The sequence below is a fragment of the Schistocerca serialis genome, chromosome 12 (assembly GCF_023864345.2).
Source record: "Schistocerca serialis cubense isolate TAMUIC-IGC-003099 chromosome 12, iqSchSeri2.2, whole genome shotgun sequence".
Taxonomy (NCBI): Eukaryota; Metazoa; Arthropoda; class Insecta; order Orthoptera; family Acrididae; genus Schistocerca; species Schistocerca serialis.
In genome coordinates, this window is record NC_064649.1 from 30,126,933 (window position 1) to 30,146,257 (window position 19,325).

At 43.8% G+C, this 19,325-nt stretch overlaps 1 pseudogene; it reads left to right on the forward strand.

Moving 5' to 3' along the window:
* Positions 1-8,558: 8,558 nt before the first annotated feature.
* LOC126428483 (5S ribosomal RNA) lies at positions 8,559-8,676 on the forward strand (annotated as a pseudogene).
* The last annotated feature ends 10,649 nt before the right edge of the window (positions 8,677-19,325 follow it).

A 19,325-nucleotide genomic window follows, 5' to 3' on the forward strand; every position in this document is an offset into this window, starting at 1 on the left:
AAGAATGCATGTCCGAAGGAACATAGCATCGTTCTTTTTAACAACACAGACACTGCAATATGGTGATATTAACTAGCGGTTTGTGTAGGTATGATAGGCAACCAGACGATTTTTGAGTTCGGTATGATGGGTTGCAGGTTCATCACGAGCTGGAGGTGTTCCAGAAAAATTCTTTTCTGGACCATGTGCGAACAGCTATTTCCACCAGCACCACCGCCCTAGCGTCTAGCTGCACATGGTACAGGGAACAGCCCCAGTCCGACGATGAACCTGCAGTGCTTTTTAACTTGTCTATACAAATAAAAGTCGCGTAATATGTTTTAATTATAAAAATTAGTAATCAGCAATATAACATTGGCAATTCAATAAAAACTCATGTAAATAGACTTGTCGTTTCATCATATTAAACTCAAATGTAATTTGTACGAAATACGAGTATAATGAGCAGTGAAACAAGGAAAAAACGGTGGGACTCAATCCAGCGATCCGCCGATTACGGACCTATTAATTCTCCCTCTCCCTCCCTCCCCCTCTCCCTCCTCCCCTCTCCGCCCTCTCCCCCCTCCCCCGACCCCGCTCCCCCCTCCACCTCTCCCCCTCCCCCCACTTGTCCATAATGCCCAGTCCCACTCGATTCACTCTTTTCCTGAACTTTTCAAGGAGATTATATATATATTGGTTGACAGTTTGTCCTGGTGAGAAATGCTTTATGCACATACCCATATTGTCAAAAAAGTAAATGAGCGTTGTTAAGCTTTCATTTGCTCATTAGAAATTTTTTTTCGGTCGTAAAGACGTCTCAGTGTGCCACTCTCACTTTGCCGATTTGTCTCACACTTGTTATAAAAATCCAGGAATCGTCTTCTCTGACCATTCGTGGTCACTGGCAGTCCTCCAAAGAAGATCAACACAGACGTTTCTTCGACTGTCCTGCTCAGTTTTGAGGCCTTTTAGCATCATTTTGGCACGAACTGTTCATATTTGAAAAACGTCGGTCAAAATTTGACGTATGGCGAAAGCGATAAAAAAAAAAAATTACCCATCATTCTTACTGTTGATCGTCAGTCTCATCTCACAAGAGCCTACACACGTTTGACGTTTTAGTCCGTGTTTGAAGCACTCCCTGAGCGAGGTTCATCTTCAGCGTGTTCTCGGTCTTCCAAAAGTGATTTGCTTCACGGAAAATTTTGTGCTCTCGATAAGTAATGTCCCCCATAGGCCAGTTTCAACTGTTCAGAGATCAAACTAGCGGATTTCTCAAGCTTAACGCACAACTTGACGGCATAACGTTTCCCTAAATTCCGCTGTTCCATTTCCGTAACACAAACAAAAACACAACTTCACTGAAGGTACTCGCAGAAATCATGTAATGGCTGTACGGAGCTGAAACTCGGAATGAGCATCTGGAAGGAATGAACACACCTATCTACACGAGTCGAACAACACAGCATTGTCAGATCGCTCGCAGTGTTGTCAATCTCATTACTTTTCTCTCGTACCTCGTAGGGTCAAGTGGATGGTTGCGGCAGTTATTCAGAGGTGAAGAGGTTTGTACACTAGGGTGAAGAGATCCATTAGGCAAGTTGGGGTGTTGTTTTGTTGGAGGAGACCAGACAGCGAGGTCATCGGTCTCATCGGATTAGGGAAGGATGCGGAAGGAAGTCGGCCTTGCCCTTTGAAAGGAACCATCCCGGCATTTGCCTGGAGCGATTTAGGGAAATCACGGAAAACCTAAATCAGGATAGCCGGACGCGGGAGTGAACCGTCGTCCTCCCGAACGCGACTCCACATTATGCAAGTCTTCGCTTTGAAGACCACAACTAGAACATACCTTCCGCATACTTCCTGTTAATAAGCGGTTAGAGTCGACAGTAGGTACTTTGGTACTGGAGTGCGAGTTTCGGAAGATTCGCAGGAGAGCTTCTGTGAAGTTTGGAAGGTAGGAGATGAGGTGCAGGTGGAGTTAAAGCTGTGGATGGCCTGTGATTCGTGCCTGGGTAGCTAAGTTGGTAGAACACTTGCCCCCGAAAGGCGAAGGTCCCGAGTTCGAGTCTAGGTCAGGCACACAGTTTTAATTTGCCAGGAAGTTTCATATCAGTGCACACTCCCCCGTAGAGTGAAAATTTCATTCTGGAAGGGTAAGTTATCAAAGCCAGCTTCTATATCAGAGCTGTAATTGTTTCAAAATCCTTAACTTGGTACATAAATCTGATGAATTGCTGACATGATAACCTCATTTTTCTCTTCACGCTCTTTTGGCACTCTGGGCAGAACAACTCATTAACTACATGTATGCAACACCCTGTAACGAGTAATGCCCCGATTCGTCAAATCCATTGAGGATGAGGATCCTCAACTGTGATTTAAAATGGCTATTTGTTTGTGTGTGATACGCAGCCAGTCGCTATTTTGAACCTGATAATATGTGCTGTACAGTTAACTGTATTTCGAAGCACTGCATCCGTATCATGAGTAGGAGGTGATATGGAAGATTGTTTTCTGGACCATACACTGACTATTATATTGCGAGCATCCACCTGCAGACGGTCCAGAAAATTACTTCATTGTAACACCCCCATCAATTGATGAATTGCGGTGACCCGAATACTATCTGATGGCACAATAAATGGTGGCAAGTTAAAAGCGGCTTGTTGCATATCACAGCCAAAGGAACGGCCTAACAGTGCCCTATACTGGACAAATAAATATCGAATAGTTGCGATTAAAATCAGCCTTGATCACAAATTTATTTATTCTGGTAACCGGTTTCGACCACGCCCATGGTCACCTTAGGACCTACAAGTCAAATACGTCTGATCAGAGGGCTACATACATTAAAGAAAATTATATAAAACTACAAAGCTATAAAACTATGAATTACCAAAATGCTGTATGAGCAGGAGCCCTCTTCTGGTGGTAAATCACTGCTAGACAGAGCATGTCTTGCTTATGTACTGGAGGCTCCGCCCACTTTTGACAGAATATCATCGCTAACCAATGGGTAAAAGTCAAATAACAACGTAAAATTTCGTAATTAAAAAACAGTAACAAGAATGAAAAATAAAACTACATGGAACTTAGCTGGTTCAACAGCTATTGCCAGATAAAATATGTAGAAATATTAAACATATAATATATGTATGAAGACAGTAACTGTTCCCGAAAGGACAGATTACTCTTGTTGACCGCGCAGCTTTTCCCTGGAATAAATTATGACTAACTGAAACCCTCAGCTGCCGACAGGTGTTGTTCATATACCTCGATGTGGACAGCTGAAAATGTGTGCCCCGACCGGGACTCGAACCAGGGATCTCGTGCTTACTTGGCAGACGCTTTATCCATCTGGGCCACCGAGGAGACAGGTGAATAGCGCGACTGCAGGGACTTATCCCTTGCACGCTCCCAGTGAGACTCACATTCCCAACTGTCCACAATTCTACATATGTAATGTACCCTTATAGACATTTGCCCATTCACTCATTACTCGCGCACGCTTTGGCGATTCCCGTAAGAGTTTGGGCAACCTGTGCGCATTCGCACACACGAAGGTCAATGGCTGGGTAGCCTTTATATGTATGAAGACAGTAACTGTTCCCGAAAGAACAGATTACTGTTGTTGACCGTGCAGCTTTTCCCTGGAATGAATGACGACTCTTACGGGAATCGCCAAAGCGTGCGCGAGTAATGAGTGAATGGGCAAATGTCTATAAGGGTACATTACATATGTAGAATTGTGGACAGTTGGAAATGTCTCACTGGGAGCGTGCAAGGGACAAGTCCCTGCAGTCACGCTATTCATCTGTGTCCTCGGTGGCTCAGATGGGTAGAGCGTCTGCCATGGAAGCAGGAGATCCCGGGTTCGAGTCCCGGTCGCGGCACACATTTTCAGCTGACCACATCGAGGTATATGAACAACACCTGCCGGCAGCTGAGGGTTTCAGTTAGTCATCATTTATTTAAACATATAAGGTTAATTAAAAATAGTTTCGACGGTACATGGGCTGCCCTCTCTGGGCCTGTTGGAGAACCATTGCCATGGTAAGTATAGACGCCATTCCAAAAATGTGGCAGCTGGTTACTCTCCAACGAGGTGGTTGTAATATCGATAGGCAAACGCTGTCACGTCAGACGACGTGCCATGAACAGCAGCATGTTGCTATGGAAACGATAGGCGCTCTACCAGGGCGCTTTCCATTAAGGAGGCTGCAAAAATCGTTGACTGACGTGTTGCAGTAAATGCTGCACAGATACAATTTCAAGGTGTAACAAGAGACATCCATTTGTATAGATTATTCGATATACAATAGTAAATTCTTGTAGATGAAAACTGAGACAGTAATAGAGAGGGCACAGTACTTGTGAATTTTCTTAAAATACTGCCTATGACGCTTCTACATATATTGCAAATTTTACATGTGACAATATTAAACGGCATTGCTATGTTTTAATTGCTAGTCTTATAAAGAAAAATATACACTCCTGGAAATTGAAATAAGAACACCGTGAATTCATTGTCCCAGGAAGGGGAAACTTTATTGACACATTCCTGGGGTCAGATACATCACATGATCACACTGACAGAACCACAGGCACATAGACACAGGCAACAGAGCATGCACAATGTCGGCACTAGTACAGTGTATATCCACCTTTCGCAGCAATGCAGGCTGCTATTCTCCCATGGAGACGATCGTAGAGATGCTGGATGTGGTCCTGTGGAACGGCTTGCCATGCCTTTTCCACCTGGCGCCTCAGTTGGACCAGCGTTCGTGCTGGACGTGCAGACCGCGTGAGACGACGCTTCATCCAGTCCCAAACATGCTCAGTGGGGGACAGATCCGGAGATCTTGCTGGCCAGGGTAGTTGACTTACACCTTCTAGAGCACGTTGGGTGGCACGGGATACATGCGGACGTGCATTGTCCTGTTGGAACAGCAAGTTCCCTTGCCGGTCTAGGAATGGTAGAACGATGGGTTCGATGACGGTTTGGATGTACCGTGCACTATTCAGTGTCCCCTCGACGATCACCAGTGGTGTACGGCCAGTGTAGGAGATCGCTCCCCACACCATGATGCAGGGTGTTGGCCCTGTGTGCCTCGGTCGTATGCAGTCCTGATTGTGGCGCTCACCTCCACGGCGCCAAACACGCATACGACCATCATTGGCACCAAGGCAGAAGCGACTCTCATCGCTGAAGACGACACGTCTCCATTCGTCCCTCCATTCACGCCTGTCGCGACACCACTGGAGGCGGGCTGCACGATGTTGGGGCGTGAGCGGAAGACTGCCTAACGGTGTGCGGGACCGTAGCCCAGCTTCATGGAGACGGTTGCGAATGGTCCTCGCCGATACCCCAGGAGCAACAGTGTCCCTAATTTGCTGGGAAGTGGCGGTGCGGTCCCCTACGGCACTGCGTGGGATCCTACGGTCTTGGCGTGCATCCGTGCGTCGCTGCGGTCCGGTCCCAGGTCGACGGGCACGTGCACCTTCCGCCGACCACTGGCGACAACATCGATGTACTGTGGAGACCTCACGCCCCACGTGTTGAGCAATTCGGCGGTACGTCCACCCGGCCTCCCACATGCCCACTATACGCCCTCGCTCAAAGTCCGTCAACTGCACATACGGTTCACGTCCACGCTGTCGCGGCATGCTACCAGTGTTAAAGACTGCAATGGAGCTCCGTATGCCACGGCAAACTGGCTGACACTGACGGCGGCGGTGCACAAATGCTGCGCAGCTAGCGCCATTCGACGGCTAACACCGCGGTTCCTGGTGTGTCCGCTGTGCCGTGCGTGTGATCATTGCTTGTACAGCCCTCTCGCAGTGTCCGGAGCAAGTATGGTGGGTCTGACACACCGGTGTCAATGTGTTCTTTTTTCCATTTCCAGGAGTGTAGTTAAAAGTATAAAAAGTAGTACTAGAAGACCAAGAATAAAACAATGCCAGTGTAAGGTACGGAATTAACAGGTACCTGTGACAAACATTGAAGCAGGTGACATGCAATTACGGGTCAATGAAGTATATGTACAAAATTATATATATAACAGTTTATATTAATTTCTGTTTCTTTGTAAAATGTAAGCAGTGACAGACTCCATCATAGTCAGACCCCCAAGCTATGAAGAATACTTTTCAAGGCAGCGCTACCAATGTCTATCCCACGAACATAATGCTGAATGTGTACGTATTTTCTTAGTGTGAAACTGGGAGGTTCACTCGATTTAGTAAACTCTTAGTGCAAGCTAATACGCAACGTTCCTTCATCACTTACTCAAGACAGGAGCAGAAATTGTCACTGTTGGTGCAGACAAACTCCCTCGCAGTTGAGATAAAGTATAATAAGGACAGCTATACTGCCTGCCCCCACGTATGGCTTCGCTGCAGGGGCCCCTTCAGGTGGAGCCTTCACGCCCCGCCACTCACGTAATTTGCGACTCCTCACGAGGAAGCGAGTATCGTCCCCTCAAGCCGACCATACAACAACAACGCGCGGCGGCTCTTTGAGAAAGTGGATGCCCTGCGGGACACTGTCCATGGGTTACGCCACGTTGGGACGACACTTCCACGCCGCTGGCATCGACATCCGGTTCCACTAACCATCCTAAAGGAATAGAATTCCGACCATGGCTAACGATAGACCTGGCACGCCCACCACGGATGCACCCTTCGGCGGGACTAGCCCCCATTCTACGTCCACTACTTTTCCACCCTATCTGCCTGTGTCGGGCTGTTTTTCTGCATGACTGATGTAGTACTGTCGCCTTTGGATGGTGGTACGTGACTCCAAGTCCCATCGCCACACCTCTGAAGTGGATTGCAGTGACGCAGCGTCACTGCCCTCTGGATAAATTTCCTGCCTCAGTAACACAGTTAGACCGAATGAGACCGGTGATGCTGTAATGTAACATATCACACATGAAAAAAAGTTGTTATTTTAAAGCCTAAAACCCTGTTCAGTTATTGCTAAATGCGACATAATCCGATAATGCGACGTAATCCGATCTAAAGTGACCTTATCGTATTGAATCCTAGAAATCTTACTGATCAGCAACGACAAGACTGTCACAAATTCGACTCCACAACCAAATGTCAAATAATCTTCGATTCTACTAGGATGATTTTGCTTTTTGTGCTTAAAAATTCTCTCGCAGTTAAAATGTAGCACTGCTTTTTATATTATTGTCAGCATGCGCTTTTTGATGCTGTATTGTAATATACCACCCCGGAAATTAAAAAAAACAAAAATTACGTACAGACGGACAAGCGGAACCCAGCACCATATAAACTCTCCCCCCTCTTCCTCAAAGTAAGTGCGAGTGGAACACAGCACCATATAAACTTTTCCCCCTCTTCCTCAAAGTAAGTGCGAATAAGGTGGCACAATTTTCGAAACCTTCCGGACGATACAGATGCACGACAATTATCCCGAGAAAAAAAAAATACGTACAGACGGACAAGCGGAACCTAGCACCATATAAACCCTTCCCCTCCTCATCAAAGTAAGTGCGAAAACGGTGGCACAATTTTCGAAACCTTCCGGACGATAGAGATGCACGACAATTATCCCGAGAACCACACCGTCACGCAACTGACTGGATAATCGAAAAGTGGGAAGACAGAATGAACCAGTTCGTCATACAAAGCAAAGGGGACTGAAACATTGTAAGAGGTTCTCGCGAACAAAAACCACTACAGATTGCTATCGAGGGACCAGACGGCTTAGTTTTCGATCCTTTATTTAAAGCGGAAATATTTGCAGAGACTTACGAAGTGCGAAACACTGTCGACATCCCAGACACCGAAGACAATAGAACGAAGCAAAGAGCGTAAAACATCAGAAACACACCTAGTGAACAAGCACCGATACAGACGGGTCCGACTGACATCCGAAAAATAATTAGGAATTTGGGCATTAAATCAGCCCTAGGCCAAGACGGCGTAACAAATGAACAATTAAAACAGGTACCAAGAAAACTGATCGTGCTGTTAACACGAATTTTCAATGGATGTATTAGATATGAATATTACCCGACCCAGTGGAAAACATGTACAATTGTGCTAATACCAAAACCGGGTAAAGATTTAAAACTGCCCTAGAACCACCGACATGTTAGCCTCCTTCCAATCTAACACGAAGTTTTCGAGCGAGTAGTTCTAGAAAGGCTAAAACAACCACTGCTTGAGAATGAGATCATTCGACCAGGACAGTTTGCATTTCAGACCACAGTATCGGCAGAGATGCAACTCCTACGGATATCCGAAAACATCGCATATAACATGAGTAGGGGCTATTACACGGCAGCAGCTTTCCTAGATGTAGAGAAAGCTTTCTCTAAAGTCTGGAAAGATCACATTACCGTAAAACTACAAAATCTAAATTGCATCCCAGATCCCTACATAAAAATCGTAGATCATTTTCTCTCACACAGGAAGTTCTTTATAAAAATTGACAAACAACAATCACTCATAAAATCATTGGCAAGGAAGCACTCAAGGGTCGGTATTATCGCCGACACTTTCACAATTTATGTTAACGACATACCTCTTTTACCCATGGCAACGGCGTTGCCGCAATGGGTACACCGGTTCCCGTCAGATCACCGAAGTTAAGCGCTGTCGGGCGTGGCCGGCACTTGGATGGGTGACCATCCGGGCCACCATGCGCTGTTGCCAATTTTAGGGATGCACTCAGCCTAGTGACAGCAATTGAGGAGCTACTCGACCGCATGGTAGCGGCTACAGTCGAAGAAAACCATCATAACGACCGGGAGTTCAGTGTGCTGACCACACTCCCCTCCTATCCGCATCATCATCCGAGGATGACATGGCGGTCGGATGGTCCCAATGGGCCACTTATGGTCTGAAGACGGAGTGCTTTTCTGTTCCCCAACGTGGTATTGGCTCAATTTGCAGACGACACCGCCTTACATGCAAGTAGCAGTAGAACGACCACTGGAATAACGAGAATACAAAGACAGAACCACAGAAGAAAGGGCACGCGAAAACCATGTCAAATTAAACGCAAAAAATCACAAGCAATAATTTTTATGAGGAAGAGGCCAGAATACACGACAGATTACTAATGAATTGAACACACATAAATTTCACAAATCAGGTCAAGTATCTTGGAGTACTGTTGGACAATAAACTGACCTCTAAAACATATGTCGTATATAAAAAAGAGAAAATGAGAAAACTAGTACATACACTATTCCCACTTTTCGCCAGCACAAACATGGAAATCCGAACAAAGTTGATACTGTATAAAACAACTATATTACCAGCCACATTACACAGTTGTTCAGCTTCGGAGACAACATGCAACGCAAAACAGCAGGTGCTGCGAAGAGTCCAAAACCGATGTTTCAGACTAATGCTCAAGGGTCCTCGATGGAGTAGAATAAACGACTTACATGTTGAACTCAGTATGCCAATAGTCACACAACAAATACAGTAAAAAACTCGAAAAATGTTGGAAAAAATGGAACGATTAAGAAAAATCAACCGGACGCCTAGAATATGCTGTAACAATCGAACCTCGACAATGGCACAGAGTGAGAGTTGCCAGAGCCATCACAAGGAATTAATAGACTAATGAAAACCCAGTAGCAATCAACATATTAGGCTTAAAGGGCGACAACAGCCGAAATGTCCTAATAAAGTGAAATGAAATAAAATTGTGTTAAAAACTATAAGTAAAGGAAGTCCAGCCGCCAAAGGTGGAAGCACTTCTAAGAAAAAAAAAGTTTGTTGTTACTTGTAAGCCTAAAACCTTGTTCAATATTAGGAGAATTCGACATTATCCGACCTAACGTCGACTTATCCGAATGAGACGCAGAAATCTTACTTGTCGCCACAACAGGATCATCACATACTCAACGTTCACTTGGGACACAAGATATTACTCCACAATCAAATGTCAAATAATCTTGGAATCTACCGACATGAACTCTTAAATTACCAGAAAAACGCGACTGAACACCTTAAACAAGCTGAGAGCCGAGTAAATTTAGTATGTCTTATGAAATACCGAATACGAGGAGTGGAACAACCAGTTTCCATCTTACATACAAAATATTTCTCAGGCCTACTCTCGAATATGCACCTCAAGCATCAAACTACAACTATTGGCTGAAAAGAGCTATACTCTCCTACAGCCCACCATCTCCTTCACAGGTGGAATGAAAGATTTAAAAAGAAATGAAAATTTTAAAAATCAAAAATACTGTATTCCCGAGATTCCCAACTTCACCTCTGATGTTTAACAGCATTTGTGTTATAAAATATATCTGACACATTGCCATTGTTTACACGTAACAGAGATATACAAATAATTTATATAACAACACATATCGGTGTTGAACTCGAGAGACTTTTACTTTCTTAATCATTGGACAGTGTTTAACAAAGGCATAATGTAATAAATAAATTTTACTTACTAACGCTGCGCAGGTACCAACTTATTTGTGTAGGTGTGATGAGCTGCCAGACGGCTTTTGACTTTTGTACAAAGTGCATTAACATTAACCAGATTTCGAGGAGCTGCATGCTGACCATAATGGGCCATTGCTGCCCTAGCGTCTAGCTGTACGTGCTACAGAAAATAATGTCCCTGTAACACATCCAGCTGGTGGGTGCCGAATATGCAGTACCTCGAATACTACGTAATGACACATCACATCCAAAAACCGACGGGTTGCGTATCATACCTACACAACCACCCCACCCGTCTCCCCCCCCCCCCCCCCCCTCCCCCTCGTCCCCTCCGAAAGATGCCACATATTGGACATATAAACATCAGCATTAGGCAGTGGCAGGGCCGCACCCCAGGCTGTCGTGAATTTCTCTCCGATCTAGAGCCAACAACGTCCATCTTACGATCATAATGCTGAACGTGTAGGCATTTTTCTGAGTGAGGAGCTAGGGACTTTATTATAACCTCGCTTTTAACTTTTCCCCGCCATTTACGACATTTTTTAACGGCCCCGTCAAATTACCTATGTACCTATGATAACGTATTTATACACTGAAGCGCCAAAGAAACTGGTATAAACATGCGTATTCAAATACAGAGATATGTAACCAGGCAGAATAAGGCGCTGCGGCCGGTAACGCCTATACACAAGTGTCTGGCGCAGTTGTAGGTTATCAAGATTTAAGTGAATTCGTACGTGGTGTTATAGCTGGCGCACGAGCGATGGGACACAGCGATGAAGTGAGGATTTTCCCATACGACAATTTCACGGGCGTACCGTGAATACCAGGAAACCGGTAAAATATCAAATCTCCGACATCGCTGCGGTCGGAAAAAGATCCTGCAAGAAGGGATCAACGACTGAAGAGAGTCGTTCAACGCGACAGGAACGCAACTCTTCCGCAAATTGCTGCAGATTTCAATGCTGGGTCATCAACAAGTGTCAGCCTGCGAACCATTCAACGAAAACATCATCGATATGGGCTTTAGGAGCCGAAGTACCAGTCGTGTGTACCCTTGATGACTGCCCGACACAAAGCTTTACGCCTCGCCTGGGCCCGTCAACACCGACATTGGACTGTTGATGACTGCAAACATGTTGCCTGGTCGGATTAGTCTCGTTTCAAATTTTATCGAGCGGATGGACGTATACGGGTATGGAGACTTCCATACGAATCTATTCTCCCTGCATGTCACCAGGGGGCTGTTCAAGCTGGTGGAGGTTCTGTAATGGTGTGAGGTCGGTGCAGTTGGAGTGATGTGGGGTCTCTGATAATTCTAGATAGGACTCTGACAGGTGACACGTACGTACGCATCCTGTCTGATCACCTGCGTCTATTCATGTCCATTATACATTCCGACGGACTTGGACAATTGCAGCAGGACAATGCGACACCCCACACGTTCAGAATTGCTACGAAGTGGCTTCATGAACACTCTTCTGAGTTTAAACACTTCCGTTGGCCACCAAACTCCCCACAGATGAACATTATTGAGCGTATCTGGGATGCCCTGCAACGTGCTGTTCAGAAAAGATCTCCACCCACTCGTGCTCTTTCGGATTTATGAACAGCCCTGCAGGATTTGTGGTGTCTGTTCCCACCAGTAGTACTTCAGACATTAGTCGACTCCATGCCTCGTCGTGTTGTGGAACTTCTGCGTGCTCGCTGGGGCCCTGTGCGACATTAGCCAGGTGTACCAGTTTCTTTCGCTCTTCAGTGTAATGTTCCGCGATATACGCTTTATGAAAAAATGTTCGTGGGAAAAAACTTTAGTAATTGGGGCAAATGAGACTGTCCTTCAAGTTGGTTTACAAATGTTATGTGATTAAGTTTCCTGACACCAGGGCGCTATAGTCACCAAATCCGAACTGGAAAAAGACTGAACAACTCATGCTTTTATCTTCTGCCGCTGCCAAGTTCTACTCGGCTGTGGGACTAACTGGGTTCTTTTGAATAAAGGTATCATGACCATAACGACTGACTCCTAACTGTCCTTACTATGCACGCACAGCTTCGCGTTTGGGAACTTGTAGTGCTAAATGACACCTTTGCTCTCTCTGCGTTGTTCGAATGTTTTTCGCTTAAATACCACCCTTTCCTGTTTCTCATATTTAGCAAGATGTGTTTTGAGAATTTATTCTTATTGTCACGTGCAAATGTTTACATAAGCATTTTTTGTGATGCTTCACAAATAAACAGGAATACTGATATTTTGCATATGTGAGGTTCTCTGCCTAGGACCTAACGGAGGATACAAAGTACTTTATAACCTAGAAGAAACAGCTACAGTGCAAGCGAAACAGAACAACACAGGCCGGCCGAAGTGGCCGTGCGGTTAAAGGCGCTGCAGTCTGGAACCGCAAGACCGCTACGGTCGCAGGTTCGAATCCTGCCTCGGGCATGGATGTTTGTGATGTCCTTAGGTTAGTTAGGTTTAACTAGTTCTAAGTTCTAGGGGACTAATGACCTCAGCAGTTGAGTCCCATAGTGCTCAGAGCCATTTGAACCAGAACAACACATAAGATCCTGACGTAAATATCTGCGCTTGACAATGAGAATGCATTCTCTAAACACACCATGCTAACCACGAAAAAATACGTAACTCATGCAGTTTTTGTTTAACTAACGGGTGACGTTACAGGCTTTCCATAAACATCGATTTCGACGTATGGAATTAAGTCACAGGTCTCCATTTCCCAGACAGTTACCTTTCCGTTTACATCAGCAGCTAAACATATTACAAAATTCACATAAAAGTTGACGAGTATTTTGATGCCTATTCTGTACATGTGCCATACATGGAGGGCAAAAATGAAAGGGAATCCTATACGCAACATTCCCAGCTTAAGATGTTATGCTCCACATTTTACATTTTCCCGTCTTCTACACCGTCATTATAATGTCCCGTGAAGAGTGTAAAAGTGGAATTTCACTGTATTTAATAAATTTTAGTGAAACTAACACGAGACGTTCCTTCATCATTTTCTCTGGACGGGAACAGACATCATTGCAGTTTGCGCAAACCAAATCTTTCGCAGCCAAGTTCAAGCACTGTGACTACATATAAATGTGGCCGTGCCGATTATAGCGTATGATATTTACCGTGACACATCGTTCCAGTAGTGGTTGTTGCATAATATAAGGCGACTTGTATATGTGTTTTAAGTATTCGCCATTCGATGACCAAATCGAAGAACAAAATTTCGCTATTCGTGCTGGAAATACGGTTGGCAAGTGATTGCTATATAATGTGACAGTCTCTGCAGCCATAAATACGGTTTTTACTTTGTTATATCAATGTAAGAGTGTCTGATTTGAGAGAGATATGCCTCATGTTCCGAGATCTATCTCATAATGTACACTTTATACATTAGGGATGTGACATCAAAAGATAAATATCGATATTCGATGCGATCGAATAACATCTTCCTAATTGGAAGTAACGAAAATTAACCGAATGAAGAATATCGAATTTCGGTACATCTGCATCAAAAACTGAATTTTGTTGTTTAGACCATAAATTAAGATGTTATGCTCCACATTTTACAATTTCCCACATTCTACACCATTTTTGTAAAGTCCCGTGAAGATTTTAAAAGCGGGATCTCGTTCTATTTAATAAATTATTAGTGAAACTAACACGAGACGTTCCTTCTTCATTTTCTCTGGACAGGAACAGACATCATTGCCGTATGCGCAAACCAACTCTCTCGCAGCTACGTTCAGGCACTGTGTCTTTATATAAATGTGTCCGTGTCGACTTTGTCTGCAATCATTGAGCGTCTGGGCGGCGTACGGGACTGAGCACCTTGTATTGTAGTACCTGCAGTTCATATTTCCTTGTTGGGCAAGCTACTGCCCATGATGAGCATCCATATGTCATTGTGGGCAGCACCTTTGTCTTATATAGTGTCCGTTTTGTTTCGGATTTCAAGTTCTTGCTCTTAAGGAGAGGGTAGAGCGCCTTGGCTAGGTTCAGGGCTTTTGTCTTCTTCTATCTGATGTGATGGTGGTACAACAGTCTTCTGTCCAGCGTCACGCCAAGGTGCTTGACCTCGTCCCTCCAGGGTAGTTCCTGGGCGTTGAGCCGCAGATGGTTCTGCAGGACTGGTCGCTTTCGGGTGAAATAGATGGCGGTTGTTTTAGCGGCGTTTAGATGAAGTTTGTTTGCTCTACACCAGTTTACCACGCTATTGAGCTGTCGTTGTAGTCTGCCGATGGATATGTTCTGCCGATGTTCACTGGTGTAGAACGCCGTGTCGTCGGCGAATTGGGCTATGTGGACTCCTGCCTCCAAGGGAATGTCGTTGACGTAGATGTTAAATAGAGTTGGCGACAGGACACACCCTTGGGGGATGCCCGCTTTCAGTTGGCGACGACAGGAAACGTTTGCCATCCACCTCGACCACGAAATGCCTCTCGTTTAAGTAACTGTCAAGTAGCTTGGCGTAGACGTCTGGGATAGATGTTTGATGTAGTATCTTCCAGATTAAGTTGTCATGCCACACCTTGTCAAAGGCTTTTTCCCAGTCAAGGAACACGGCTGCGGTAGATCATTGCAGGTTCATGTTTGCAGCGATGTGTTCGGTGCCGCGGAGCACTTGGAAGGAAACGGACTCCGACCATGGCTAACGATAGGTCTGGCACGCCCACCACGGACGCATCCTTTGGCGGGACCAGCCCCCATTCTACGTCCAATACTTTCCAATCATACCTGCCCATGTTAGGCTAAATTTTTCTGCCTGACTCATGTAGTACTGTCACCGTCAGAGGGTGGTACAGGACTACAAGTCCCACCGCCACACCTCCAAAGTGAATTGCAGTGATGCAGTCACTGCCCTGTGGAAATTTACTGCCTCACCAATACAGTTAGACCGCAATAGACCGGTGATGCTGTATTGTAACATATCACAAAAAAAACAAAAAAAAAAACAAAAAAACGATTACAGCGTGTGTAATTACCATAACACATCGCTTCAGTAGTGGTTGTTCTATTATGCAAGGCGATTAGCGTGTGTGTGTGTGTTATCTATCCACCTTTCGTCGACGAAATCGAAGGACGTAATTTCGTTATTCGTGCTGAAAGTACGACTGGCAAGTGATCGCTTGCAGTTGTAACATGGCAGTGTCTGCAGCCAGAAGTAGAGTTTTCACTTTGTGATATCAATGTAAGAGTGCCTGTTATGAGAGAGTTATCTCATGTCCGAATGTATACGTTATTAGGGATGTGACATCAAAAGATTAATATCGATATTCGATGCAATCGAATAACATCTTCCTAATTGGCAATAACACCAATTAACCGAATGAACAATCGAATTTCGATATATCTGCATCAAAAATTGAATTTTGTTGTTCAGACTATATTATAAGGTTGCGTGTCTTATTTACGAAGTTGAAAAATAAGTTTAACGAATAAATAAATAAAAATGAGGAAAACCACATTTAATTACAGATAAATTTCCATGTAAACAGAGATATCGCTTCATTTATTATTTATGGTCGTTCTCCTCCTTCCACAAATGAAGCAACATCTTTCAAAGCACCGGCGATGACTTCTTATATACAGCTGAAGAAACTGCTCAATAAGTCGAAGCAACGACTGGACCGGAAGCGCAACTGAGAGATATGCTTTCTATATATGGTAGAACATTAATGATTTTTCAAGTTTGTAGTGCTACCAGAGGTTCGGTGAACCCACAATAACTGCATTTCGCACTTTTGTTACAGTCTAATTTAAAATGTTCCCACTTTTGAGAGGCTATATCTTATTTATTTATACTGCAGTCATTAATATAAACACACAAAAAGTACAGAAACAAAACAGGTTACGAAAATTATATTTCATGAGGTTATCAAAATACGCAATTGACAAAAGCCAACATTTGTCCAAGAACTTTAAAGTAAGAAACTAACTAGCGTTGTTATAAACGGACTACCAGAGAAAATGGTTAATATTCAGGAATATGACGGGAACGATCCTTTCAACCAAAAAACTCCACCCCTTAAGAGACCTAGGAGTACATGTCGTCTTCACAGCTGCGAAACACATCTCTTCTGCTCGATAAATGCACGTAGGTCTTGAGGTGTCTATTTCACATTTCATGTTCACTATCCTTTTCTGCTTCGAAAGATCGTTCCTGCCATATCCCTCAATACTAAGCACCTCTCCTGAGACAATCAATATAGTAAGCACATGAGTATTAAAAAAGGTTGAGTAGAGTTTACTCTGTTACGAGAATGATGATGATAAATAATAATATCAATTATATCGCCACAAAATGTAATATTACTGAGATACTGGCTGGACAAATATTGATTAAAAATACCCAATAATTCATTCCGATTAATCAATATTTCCATGTATTGTTGTCAGATATCGCAATCCTAAAATAAATTCTTACAGCCGACTATTTATTACGTCTTCTGAGTGATTTGATACTGGCCGAAACGAATTCCGCACCTGTGCCAACCTCTTCATCTCATTGCAGACATTGCAACTTGTGTCTTCAATTTCTGTTGCTGCATGTATTCCAGTCTCTGTCTTCCTCTACAGTTCCCTATACTGCCAAGAAGATTATTCTCTGTTGCCTTGCACATCCTATCATCCTGCCCCTACATCTTGTCAGTGATTCCCATAAGTTCCTTCCCTCGTTGATTCTCTGGAGAACATCCTCATTCCTTACAATATCAATGGACCTGATATTTGACACTCTTCTGTAGCAGCACAAATGCTTCGATTGTTTTCTGCTTTGGGTTTCCCATTAATCGTGTTCATTGTTCATTATGATAAGATGCCGTGCTTAAAAAGTACATTACTAGATATTTCTTGCTCATATTAAGACCTATGTTTGATACCACTCTCATGGACAGGAATGTTCTTTTTGGCTGTGCTAGTCTGCTTTTTTTGTCTGCTTTTTTCCGTCCGCTATGGGATACTTTGCTTCCAGGATAGCACAAGTAAGTAGCCAAAGGCGACAAGGGGGGGGGGGGGCAGTGGGCTCCAGAGGGGTCTGCATCACCCCCTCCCCCCCTTTATCGCCTAAATGAAATTGCACACGACCTAGTTGCCCTGTAGCGAATTTGAAATACATTTCGATTTTGAATTATACGACGAAACAAGGGATACGCACTATCAATAATCAACAAGGCCAATGATCGACTTAAACTATCTATACATATATCGCCCATCCCCATTTTAGCTAAGACCATTTTTTGGTCATGTTTAAGCTCAATTGTTGTCTTGTCAATCAGTTCGGTTCTTACTTGCAGCTCAATTTAATGTAATTGCTTACGCCGGCCGCTGTGGCCGAGTGGTTCAAGGTTCTTTAGTCGAGGACTGCGGTGCTGCTACTGCCGAAGGTTCGAATCCTGACTCCGGCATGGACGTGTGTGATGTCCTTAGGTTAGTTAGGTTTAATTAAATCTAAGTCTAGGGTACTGATGACCTGGCATGTTAAGTTCCGTAGTGCTTAGAGCCATTTGCACCATTTCGAATTGCTAACGTTTATTATTTTTCGGCTGTTGTAATATTTTCTAATTATGGATGAGTTTGTAACAAGAAAGAAGAGGAAAATCGATTTGATTCATTCACAAGTGGTAGCTTAAAAATGCGACCCACTACTATAGTACCATAATTGCGTATGTAAACCAGCACTTGGTTCATTACTTGGAGACTGGCAGAACTTTAACATTGCAATATTTCATACTGCGGCAAATATCATTACAAATAAGATTAGTTTAAAATCAGCGCATAAAAACTCACTTGGATATGTCTGTGACTCTCAAAAGTCACGATGATCGACAAAAATATTGCACAAACGGTGAAGATGAGTTTAGTTAATTTTTTTTCTCAATACGGTGTCGTTAAAAGATCAAAAGATAAAATATCGCCAAACTTGGTGACATGGGGAGGTAGTCCATTATGAAAATGATACGGAATGACGGGGAGTGTTTGTGGAAGAAATACAGGATTGCAGCACATTCCATAGTTCGTTCACTTCTACAAGATTGTTGTTTTGAGAATTTATACTTATTGTCACGTGCAAATGTCTACATAAGCATTTCTTGTGATGTTTCACAAATAAACAGTAATAGGGGTATTGTTTATATGTGTGGTTCTCTGCAGAGGACCTAACGGAGGATACAAAGTACTTTATTAACTAGAAAAAAGCAGCTACAGTGCAAGCGACGCAGCACAACACACAATATAGTGAGGTAAATATCTGGGCTTGACAATGAGAATACATTCCCTAAAAACGCCATGCTAACCACGAAAAAATACGTAACTCGTGCAGTGTTTCTTTTTTTAACTAACGGGTGACATTACGGGGTTTCCATAAACATCGATTATGACGTATGGCGTTAGTCACACGTTTCCATTTCCCAGACAGTTACCAATCCCGTTTACATCAGCAGCTAAACATATTACAAAATTCACACAAAAGAAGACGAGAATTTTGACGCCTATTCTGTACATGTGTCATACATAAAGGGCAAAAGTGAAAGGGAATCCTATATGTAACTTTCCCAGCTTATGATGTTATGCTGCACATTTTCCATTTTTCGTCTTGTGCACCATCACTGTAATGTCCCGTGAAGAGTGTAAATGCGGGATATCACTGTATTTAATAAATTTTTAGTGAAACTAACACGAGACGTTCCGTCATCATTTTCTCTGGACAGGAACAGACATCATTGCCGTTTGCGCAAACCGACTCTCTCGCAGCTAAGTTCAGGCACTGCGTCTTTATATAAATGTGTCCGTGTGGCTCTATGAGAGAGTAAACACTGTCTTTGAGTTACACCATGTTGGGACCACGCCCCCACGCCGCTGGCATCGCGGC